We start from the raw sequence: 12186 nt of genomic DNA on the forward strand, positions 1-12186 counted from the left end.
AGAAGACAGTTTTTGATAGAATTACTTATAAATGACTAATGCCTCTACAGATGCACACATCTGTCTGCTGTGACATCATTTGAAAGTGACTCAGCAGCATTTTCCAACACCCAAATGATGTACTTCACAATTAGCAACAAGCCTGATGAGTCTAAACTCCTTTCTACTCTTCCCATCCCACCTCTTCTTCTCATCTAGTTCTTCCCCATTCTTCTCCAATATATAACCAAAAATGGCCTTCAGTAATATTACCTGCCTCCAGTCCTCCTCGTCTCCTCCCATCTCTCCATCCGTCCACTGGTCTCAGTAGAGTTTTCTGTATTAGAGAATTCATCTTCGTGCCGATGGTCATTCCCCAGCCCCCTTAAGGAGCCAATTCATGAATAAATGAATAGAACTGGCAAATTATAACAAGATTGCTCATTTCATTGCACAGCATTGTGTGTGTGTGTGTGTGTGTGTGTTCCAGTGTCTGTGTGTGTCAATGGCAAAAAGAGACTCCAATTACCTCTTCTGTGCTAACTAGAACTACTTCCAAAATGTGTTATCGCAATTTTGTGTCAAAGGAACTTCTCAAGTCTGAACTAACTGAGCAAACTGATGATATGCAAACAAAATGGGATGTATGTATTCTCAGTTAATTATTTTCTTATGAGGATTTTCTTTCCAATCTCAATGTCCAATTTATGCAAATAATGCCATTTGTGTGCGTCCCCGTGGCATACTTAACCTCGCTATTTCCACATACCTGCAGCTACTCCTCTCTCCATAGACCAGCCAGGTGTTCTTTTCTTGTAAGATTACTTTCTGTGCATTTACTGGCTTTATTAAATAGTCTCAATAGACGTAGACAGGAGATTTAGAGAAGGCCAGCAGGTGAATTACGTGCATTACAGGTCAGTTGCTCCCAAATCACTTGTCTATCAGATTGCTCCAGGTATTTTAATTTATTAACCTTTTCCTCATCTCTGCCAGTCATGTTCACAAGACAACTTTTAGTACTCATTTCATTAAGTGTTATAGTGCTGACAGAAAATGAAACAAGAGTTACCTGCAACAAGGGGGAAAAGGCTTTACGATAACTCTCATAGAATGGACAGGAAAATATTTTTTAAAAGAAAATAAATAATTTAATAAATGGATAACAACATAACAAGGATGATTAGTAACCAACTAAAAATCAGGGGAAACACAGTTGCAGCTGTGATCACAAAGTCTTGAACAAGCAAGAACATAGTACCAATAATTAAAGCACATCCTTCTTAAATGGTGCATGTACAAACACTACTTGCATTATCCAGTTCTAAAAAAAACATATGGGCAAGTGCTTCAGACATGGCACAGGGGTTCCTGTAAAAACTTTAGTTTCTGTGACAGCTTAGGCAGCATGAAGAGCAGTGCATAACATCAACCTCTACGGAAGCTAACCAAGAGTACCCTTGCTTTCTAACAAAACTGCAAGATGAAACTTTGTAATGGACATGAAAAGAAGTCTGATGAATACTGGCAGCCCGATCTAGGGTTGTCAAAAAATATCGATGCCGCGATACTAAAGCTGGTATCGAGTAGTGATATTCAGTTCCCGTGGCATCGATACTTTTCCGTCTCTCACGGCCTCCTTCAGTTGACCCCGACACACGTGTTCCCTCCAGAGCCAAGGGTGCTGCTTTGTACAGCAGCCTGTCGGGAATCAGTAGACGAAAACGCCACAGCTTGAAAGGAAACAGTGCTGTCCGACCAGAAGGGCTGGTCCAAATAAAGCTCCAACGGGGTGGTTTAGGATAGCGGTTACAGGTCTGTTTACAGCATCGGTGGTGGCGGTGAATATTCAGATATCAAAATTGCTCGCTGGATGCCATGACAACGACGATTATTCAGGTCCAGCCCGAGCAACTGGACCAGAAAAACTTTGCTAACGAAAATGGCAACAGCGACTTCACTGCCTGTTTTAGTTGAAAATAAAAAAGGCAAAAGTGCAGTCTGGAAATATTCTGGGTACATAACCAACGAGTCTTGAGAGGAGACAAACTTTGACCGACCCGTATCAAGCAGCACTTTTAGGCAATAGCCACCAGATCAAGTAACACGACATCTGAAAGACAGACGCCCCAAACTCTACGACGAAATGTCGTGGGTTCGACTCCCGCTCACGACCCTTTGCTGCAGGTCTCTCCCCATTCTTCTCCCCCCTTTCCTGTCCATCTCTACTGCTCTAAAATAAAGGCAAAAGCCCAAAAAATATATTAAAATTTATTGAGCTTAAGCTAATGGTTTGCTGCTGTAGCCGTATAATATATTGACGTCCATAGCGGCTCTTTTAGTAAAGCGTATTTTCCCCCATCGTACATGTAAAACGTAGCATTATTATTATCACTATGTGGCTTTTAGCAAGCACACGAAGAAACGTGAAATTAGACTACATGGATGGATAAATTACTTTATTCCACATTAAATGTAAAAGTTGACTTCCACCACAAACATACTAAACATTTTCTACGTGGGGTTCATGTTAAACCCAGGATAATAAGGTGAATAAGCGGAAGTTGTTGGTGCAATCAGAGGTTTTAATTTAATGTGACATCATGATTTGTAATTTTGTACACATTGTTTATTTTTCTTCTAGTGAGAAACTGAGGCTGAAGAAGACCAACCATCCACAAGCAAAATCCCTCCAGCCTATATTACCTGCTTTGTTTTATCAACAATGATGACCATGTCTGGTGTGCACTTAAAAAAAAAAAGTTCTCTTCTGCTGATGCTTTTATATTTTAAAAGTTTATGTGGGAAATTGTGTTCCAAAACAATTCTGTTTACAGTATTTAGTGCCCACTTTAAGACTGTTTACAATTCTTTCTTTGCCCTGGTAAAGAACCATCTTGACAAAAAAGAGTGTTATTTGTTATATTGTACCTCAAGAATGTTCAATAAAAAGGTGATTTTTTTTTCTCTGTGGTATTAAAATCAGTATCAAGTTTTTTTCCCCAGTATCAAAATCGAGTTTAAAATTGTAGTATCTTGACAACACTAGCACGTTCTTTAGTCAAATGAGACCAAGATACATGTATTCAGCTTGGATGGGATCCAGCATGTTTACTGTGAATCTGGCCAAGACCGCCACAGTAAATGCATAATCGTGACAGTGAAGCACGATCTTGGAAGTGTGATGATATGGGGCTTCATGAGTGCCATGGGGGTCACAACACCACCGTGTTTTAAAATGGCAGAGCATAGTTTGACAAAACACCAAACACAATCATATTCTTTTAATAATTTTGTACATGATTGCCCTTTGATAGGCTTTGAGCTTAGTGCTAACATCAGCTTGCTAACATTCTAATGTGCTCTCGTCAGGTTTATTTGTACTCGGAGCAGTGAGAACATGGCTCACTAAAGGGGGCCAGCTATATGAAACAATTTTTAATTTCAACATCCATCTCCCCTTCAAAGACACAGCAAGTCAATGATAGAACGGATGAAAAAACGGGGCTGCATAAGCAATTGGGCATCTTCACTTCACTGTGTGATGCAGGTTGGTGTTCCTTTGGAGTCATCTCACAGAGCACAGTCGCAGTCAGTCTTACAACAGTAGCATATACACATTAAAGCTTTGTTAAATGTGCTGCCCAGTTGTTCTGAAAGCTGACTCACTTCTTGATGCAGACCTCTGCTCTTTAATGTGAACCCCAGAATGTCATGAGTAAACTGATAACCATTAATCAGGACTGCCATTAAAAGTTCTGTCAGTGCATTTTATGTGCCAAAATCAAGACTCTTAAAAAAAAAAAACTATCGATCTGCATGTCATTAAATGTACACATGCTGTAGCAGACCAAGCACACACATGAAAGTACGCAGCTGTATACTGATGAAACCACCCACTCTCTCTCTCTCTCTTCCCCTCTAACTGACCAACTAATAAGGCCGCCGTTACAATGCTGTCACTTGGAAGGTCAGCGCTGTCTTGTGTGTGTTAGCAATCGTTTGCGTCTGTACATTCAGAAACATATACAGTAAATGGCCTGCTGTGGTGTAATTCTGTGAAATGCTCTGAGATTCTGATTTGAAGTTTTTTTTAGAGACTGAGTGTGAACATAACATAATAACCTCTCTTCAGATTTGAGTATGAATTAAGCATTTTTAACCCTACAAACATGTATTGTATTGCCAGTTCTTGACTCAGCTTGAAATAGTGTAGCAGAGGTAAGTGTGAGCAGTTTGTTTTGGTAATCATAATTGATAAATATTAGAATAAAGCTGTAGGACACTCTAAGTATGCCTTCAGAAAAGACTTTTCCTGTAACTGACTGAAAGGGGCTTTTAATTGCTTTCACCATTATGTCCTAAAAGCACTTGCAAGACTTCAACAGTGAACTTTAATAAGACAGAATGTGGCTGAAACCCAAAGTGGCATGTCCTATTAGCACAGAGTAAAGAGAATGGGAAATCTCAGTGTGTCACTGGCACAGACTGAAGCGTATTAGGTAAGTCATCCTGTCACCAAGGCAGTCACTGAGAACTGTAAAGGGGACATAGAGCAGGTATTATCCTCCTTCCTGCTCGTTTTCTCCGTGTTTGAGTGATGCATTTACATTTAATTGTATCAGCGATCATTTAAATCAACTAAATTCTAAACAACTTCACACTAGCTTGGCTTCACTTCCTGAAAATGCTTTCTTGCTGTTGTAGAGAAATAATATAATAAAGAAAAATGACATTTTAAAAGAAATAGTTTGGCTTTTTTGGGGGGGGGGGGGGCGGCAGGTAAACAAACATCATTTGTGTAACTACTCCTTTAAGTAACTACATCATTCTGCACACATGTTGCAATTATTAAATGAAACTGCATTATATCAGCCAACAAACACTTAGGATTATAGAAAGTCACCTTCCTTACTAAAGAGAATTCAAAGTGTTTCTTTTCTGTATATTTATGCCAATTTAGATCCTTGGTGTCACTGTTCAACCACTTAATCCTTGACGCAGGTTTTCAGATTACCCCCATTGTGAAGTCGCTGTTCGACCCAAATACAATTTAGCGTATAATCCAAGTCTGATCTGTGGTTTGATATCAGGTAATAAGGAGCTCAAACTGTCTTTGCTTTTGATATCGAATTAACAGAGGCAAAAAGCTGATTAAAGTTTCTCTTTTACTTTTTTAATCCCATCTTCTATCCCATTCTTTTTCTTGTACCTGCACTTTTTTGAAAAGTGACAGATAAAAAATGGTTGAAATCATATATATATATATATATATCCATTCATCTGCCTGTTAATTTATTTTTGTCCATTTCTTTAGGTAACTGCATTGATTGAATAATCCATTCAAGCAGACGTGGGAACTTAATTCAATGTAGTGGCTGCAACTTAGCAACAATTAGGATGCCACTTCACTTTGAATTGTCTGTTTGCATTGACACAGAAGTTCATTATATCGGTGTGATGTGGATTGCTTCCACTCTTATTACATTATCTCAGATCAATAAAGCACACCAGTGGTCATTGTAACCAAATTCTTCTTCTTCTTTTTTTTTTTTTCTTTTTTGCACTTAGGGGTTAAAAGTCAAATGAGCATATACTGCAATCCACAGAGAAAACAGATTCAAACTTTTTTTCTGGCTTAGTAGCTTCGACACCCATACATTAGCCTTGGTTAAAAGGAACTGTTTTGGTTCCTCTCTTGTTTATCTCATTGCAGCCAAATACTCATCAGGGACTAAAGGGGCCTCATTAATGGAAATCCCTCTCGTCTAACTTTAGATGTGATATTACTCATACTATGACTCACGCTGTAGCATGAAGTATTTGTATCACAACCCACCTCTATTCCCAGGTTGGTGAAGAAACCCATAAGAGCCAGCAGCAGTAAATCAGATTCAAAGGAAAGCAATTAGGCCTCATCTTCACAGGGTTTCTCAAAATATTCACAAGGCCCTTCTCTTCTGTTCCATGACTATCAATGACTTTACATCTAGCCTGAGTATATTTAGCTTTATTTAGTGTCTGGTCAGAAATCTTGAGTTGAAATTGATCATTTAAAAAGGCTCTTTGATGACTCAGATGCCTTTCTCGCTCTTCAGACTGCTCATTTTCGATCTAAGCTGTCTTTGCTATTATCAATAAAATTTTACTTGCTGTGATTTTTTCCCCTCCAAGGCATTAACACAGGCAGACCTTTCCCTGCATAGAAATAGCTTCATGATCATGTCTACAGAGAATTTCTAACAGACTATCCATACATACAAATTGAACAGGGATGTACACAGAGCTGCATGTACAGAATCACGCTGGCTTCTTTTGATTACAGATTAACAAAAGGTAATGAATGTGTTTCTTTTAGAAGTCATAAATACTTTATTTAATCTGTATGGTTCACTTTTAACCAGTGAAAATCAAAAAGTCGATAGACAAAATGCTAAAGCACCTCTCCAAAACTATTTTTCAGTACAGCTGCACTTTAAGCTACATGCCAGCATGATCACATTGATGATATTTAGCTGGTTTTTACATTTGCCAATTGATACAAACCGAATGTGATTGCAGATGTTATTAGTTTGGACAAATCCAAATTTTGACTTGACAATTGCAGTTGGTGAAAAGTGAAAGGGTCACTATGGTTGTCACAACTGTCCATCTAATCATGTTGGAGACATTCTACTCAAAAGCACAAATTTGAAACGACAAAAACCTACTGGTGGCACTAGAGAAAAAAAATCAAAGTCCATAACCTTGTTTTAGCAGGGAACATTAATGTCTGTTCAGAGGTTCATTGCAACCCATGCTATCATTTACCATTTTGTCAGTCTCTGCAGTGACAGGTGTTTCTGGAGGTAATTTTGGCAATAATTGAGCCCTAGCATTGACTGTCTGGTGAAATAGGTCTGACAGTGACCAATATGCGCTTCTGCAGTCCACATCGTAGACCTGATGGTATAACAGCTGTCAGCCCTGCTGGCTAGCCCTTCCTTCTGAATACTAATCCAAAACCAGAAATGGCAATTAGCCCTATTAGCATGCTGATCACTATGGAGATGCAGGAACAGAGGACGAGGCAGAGGGGTCCTGACCTTATCAAAGACTGAGCGGCAGTGGGCATGCTCAGAATATATAGTGACTGTGTCTTTATTGTTTATCAAAGTTAACAGTTTTCTCAGAAGGTCTGCAGTTTTTGTCTGAGGTTCCAAAAGAAAAGTCAGGGAATCACCAAAGTCAATAAGATTTATCCTCTGGGCCTACTTAGTCAGGAAGAATCCGATCAGATTTTGGCTGTTGGATCGGATCACATCTTAAACATCAGTTGTTCAAAACACAAACCACATTTGATCCAGTTTTTTTTCCGATTTGGATCAAACATTCAGTATGAGTTGTTTATACCTATCTAGGATTCAGATACATATGATCCAAAAAAAGTGTAATTATCCAGATCCCGACAGACGGGTGGATTTCAGGAACAAAATGCAATAAAACTTTAAAATAATACAATATTTGTATCATATAGTGTATAGACACCAAGTAGTCTCAACTTTGCAACCACCAGTCTAGTTGGTGTAGGTCTCTCTTACCTGTTGGGCCATGGACAAGGGACCTCTGGGGTGCCTGGCACTTGGACACTCGCAGTGGTTCTTGTGGGTTGCAGGGTGGGAGCTTTGTATATCTGGCTTGTTGCAGCATATTCAGCCGATCCTTGATCAGACTGGGATCTGGGTAGCTTGGATGTTGGTTCAATGTTTTGGGCTCTTTGTCATGCTTCTCAAGCTGTTTCTGAACAGTTCTTGCACTGTGTGCGGGTGCAATGCCAGTTGGTTTAAAGTTGTGGCAGGTTGTTGTGTACATTAATTCATGTTCTTCACTTGTTTTGTTAAACTGTTCCATTTATACTGTACTGTATCCATTCAGACTAATTGAACAGGCCGGTATACAGAACGGGCTGCAAGGTGGCGCAGTTGGTAGCACTGTTGCCTCGCAGCAAGAAGGTTGCCGGTTCGCGTCCCGGTGGGGGCACCAGAATCTTTCTGCGTGGAGTTTGCATGTTCTCTCCGTGCAGCGTGGGCTCTCTCCGGGTTCTCCGGCTTCCTCCCACACAGTCCAAAAAACATGCTGAGGTTAATTGGTGATTCTAAATTGTCCGTAGGTGTGAATGTGAGTGTGCTTGGTTGTCTGTCTCTAAGTGTAGCCCTGTGATAGACTGGTGACCTGTCCAGGGTGTCCCCTGCCTTCGCTCTAAGTCGGCTGGGATAGACTCCAGCCCCCCCACAACCGTAATGAGGATTAAGCGGTGTATAGATAATGGATGGATGGATGGTTACACAGAGCTGCAGACAGAACCATACCGGCTCCTTGGGAATTACAGACTAACGGATTCTCCACAAATAATGATGAACTTTGTTAAAATATCCACAATGGATTTGTGAATAATGTATATATTTTCATTATTTTTGTGATTCCACCTCATCTCACATTCCCTGCCTATATTCTTTATGTAAATCATACCGTGTATACTCTGCATATATCTCACACTGTTTTTACTGTTCCTACCACCATTTGTCCCTACCTGCACATTTGTCTGTCTTTATATTGTTATTCACAGCTATTCTATTCATATACTATAATGCACTTTACTGCTACTTTTGCACTTTTGATTAGATGCTAAACTGCATTTTGTTGTTTTTGCACTCTGTGCAATGACAATAAAGTTGAATCTAATTGAAAGTAATCGAAAATCTGTATTTTGTTGTGCCTTTTTAAATTCTCTTTAAATAAAAACACTGCAGACTTCCACAGTGGCTGTTCTACTTGTCCTTTACAGTAGCTTTTATTGTAATATATAGTTATATTTAGAGTATTGTTAGTCCATTTAAAAAGCTTTTTATCTGTTTCAGAGTGATCCAGTCTGATACTGCTTTGAAGAACCACCACAAAAGTAAGACTGGTGTCCTGATGCTGGAATGCAAAACATGAGATTTCCACATCTTCTTCTGATCCAGGTCAAACTTTCTGAACAACTCAGGCTCAGGGGACCATAGCTGACTGTAAAATCTTTGCAGTACAGTATTTGTCGAGATGTCAGTGGTGGGCCAACAATCCCAATGTTGTGTCATATTGTGTGGCTAATAGGTAATTCCAGCTTTATCATCTGAGACCCTCACAGTCCCCAGATGCTAAAGTCTCTGATGTGCCTATATGCTTAAAACTGCCGCTACACATTATGGACATCCTGCCATTCATTGACGAGACCTCGTTAAATATCACGCTGACAGCAGGAGCTGTAGTAACCTCTGCTGCAGACGAACAATTACCGCACGAGCAGGGCTATTTTAAAAATGTGAGGCTTGACAAACTCAGTTTCCCCGAAGCTTCGTTTAAACATAACAAAGCTCGAGACACAAGGGACTTATAACAAGACACATCAGCCTCCAGCTCAGGCCTTAGCAACGATGACGCACATCAGAAACAGAAGTTTGGAGATCAACAGGGAGAACGCTTTGTAATATGTGAAAAAGACAGTATAAGGTATAAGTATAATGATGTTGAGAGGTCAAACAGCCAGAGAGGGAGCCATGTCCCCCAGAGGATGATACGGGCCTAGAAGAAGAAGATGTGTTCTCTCAGTCCCCAGGCTTTCCCATGGTGCCCCCCTCCCAAGCTGTGTACTCACTGGGCAAGGGATCAATCCCTGTCTGCTCGACTCCGCTCCCATGCTCCGGACTCTTCATTAGGCCCGGCCTGCTGGAGTGGATGCTCTAATTGACGAGGGCCACTGAGAGCCAGCATCCTCGTCTGCCGCACTCTCAGAAAAAGGGTCGCCAGGCATCAGGCGCTCTCTCTAATCTTTCCCATTATCCCCCTGCTCTACTGTGGGAGCAGGAAAAGCAGGCTGCCTACGCTTCGTGTGTATGTTACATTTAAACGTGTTTCTGTTTGTGTGTGACCGTAAGCTTTGTTTGAGTTCTGTGGCTAATGGGAGCACAGGTCTGATTAGATCATGTGAAAAACAGAACATCATTATTTACAACATTTGTTGACAGCTTGCTCTTTGAGGATGTTGTTGTGAGAAAAATCTGAGCAATTTTTTTCTCTTCTGCGGGGTGTTTTTATGAGAACTTACTTTGCTGGGCACTACAGCACTTCCTGTTTTGTAAACAATTCCGACATCATCATTAAGATCTTCTATATCTGAGTGACACGTGGAGACTGTACCTACAGATAAGCCTAAAATTACTCATACCCATCCCAAATTTTGATTTATAGTGGGTTTTTGTATGTAAAAAAAAAAAAGATACTCTTTCCCAGGAATCAATGGTGAAGCCTTTTTTGCTCTCACTGCAACCAAATGGTTCTTCTCATAGTGAGCTTTCTTCATGTCTCCACTGGGATTATGGGGCTTCTCCCCTTGTGATATGTCCAGGTCTTTGAGGTTAGAACGCTTCTTTGCCATTACTCTGGTCTTCACTGCCCTCCACAGATTCTTGATAGGGCTCAAGTCTGAACTGTGTTCCAAAATATTCCTGTTGTTGTCTGTTTACCATCTCTTCTCTGCTTTGGCTGTGTGTTTCAGACTGTTGTCTTGCTGGAAGATCCAGTGTTGCTCAAGGCTTTTAAGTTTTTCTGCAAACTGTTTTATGTTTTCCTCCTGAATCTTGATGTAGTCCTTTTTTAGCATGATGCCATTTACTCTGACAAGTCTGCCTGGTGCACTGACCATCACATTACAATGCTTAATTTAAGGAGTAGTGTTCTTAAGGGTTGAATGCATTTCCTTTCTTTGTCAAACAAAGGAAGCATCCCTTCGTCCAAATAAATACCTTTTTGTGTCATCCAACCACAGAATTGGTGACCCAAAGCTCTCTTCTTTGTCCAGGTTAGCCTTTGCAAATGCTAGGTGAAGTTTTGCACATCTAGCATCTTGGAGAGACTTTATGCAGTGGTCATTGGAGTGTCATCCTTTGCATATTGGCACCAGAATTGCTCAGATACACCAGGACGGCCTTTGTGGTGATCCTTGGATTCTTCTTGGTCTCTTGCACTGCTGTTCTTGACGCCATTCTTTGAGGTTTTCAGAGTGGTACTAAAAAAAAACAACAAAAAAACTTTTCCTCTGTCTTGTAAGCAGCCACATGCACATCAGGAGGTCCTAACTAAGTTTTTTAGTTTTAGCCCTGTCTTCCAGTTGTCCACTAGAGAACAACTGCATCAACTGCTCTCCATTTATAGTGTGTTAGAGTTCTAGAACATGGTAGAAATTACCAGGATTATTTGGATTTGTATTGAAATGTGCATTTTCTCAAAAAAGTGTGACAGTTTCAAAGTGTTTGAATCATTGTGGACATGAAACCTACTGGTCAAGTAAGAGTTCACTATAGATCAAAATTTGGGTATAAACATGGGTATAAATAAGTTTGGGTTTAGCTCATTGGATTTGTTTTCATTCAAGACTCCTGTGGTGATTCATACCACTCACAGGTCTAATTTGAATCCTTAATTAGTATGATTGAACATTTAATTTAGAAATTAAAGCAATTAACAGCATAGCAATAATAATTTGCAGGGTCAGTTACAGCTTTTTCCGGCCCGATGAGACACCTGTCCATCCATTGGTGGTGTTGGGACTCTTTCTGATCCTCATGTATATGTATATATTTGTTCTTCTTTATCATCCTCAATTTCTCGATTGATGATGATCAACTAACACAACTTAAGTAAAACCAAAAACATGCCAGTTAGCAGTCTGTGATCAGAAATGAAGATTTATGATTACCTATAGCTGCATAGTCCAGTTCCAAGATAGGAACTTCCCATTTCCAGTTGGTGTTCACATGTGCAAACACACATTGGATGCACCGACAAGTCCTTTCAGTCAAGTTAGCAGCTTTCTTTAGCTGGCCTTAGGTACAGTAGTTTCTGTGCTAACATGCTCAAGGTGATATTGCTAGCAGAGCATTTGGCACTAAACCCAAAGAACAAGTCTGATGGGAATTTTATGGACAAAATTAAATTTTGACCAAATGATGGCACTAGATTATCTAGTTATCAAACCTCATCCTGATGGAAACAATGATATCTGTGCTACATTGCATGTCAATCAATCCAGTGATTGATGAATGATATTTAAGTCTGGCTTCAAATGTCACAAGGTTTAATTGAACCAAAGTGGTGGATAGTCAGACAGATTTTGCGATTCCTGAAGCTATA

The sequence above is a fragment of the Stegastes partitus genome, unplaced genomic scaffold (assembly GCF_000690725.1).
Source record: "Stegastes partitus isolate 25-593 unplaced genomic scaffold, Stegastes_partitus-1.0.2 Scaffold620, whole genome shotgun sequence".
Taxonomy (NCBI): Eukaryota; Metazoa; Chordata; class Actinopteri; family Pomacentridae; genus Stegastes; species Stegastes partitus.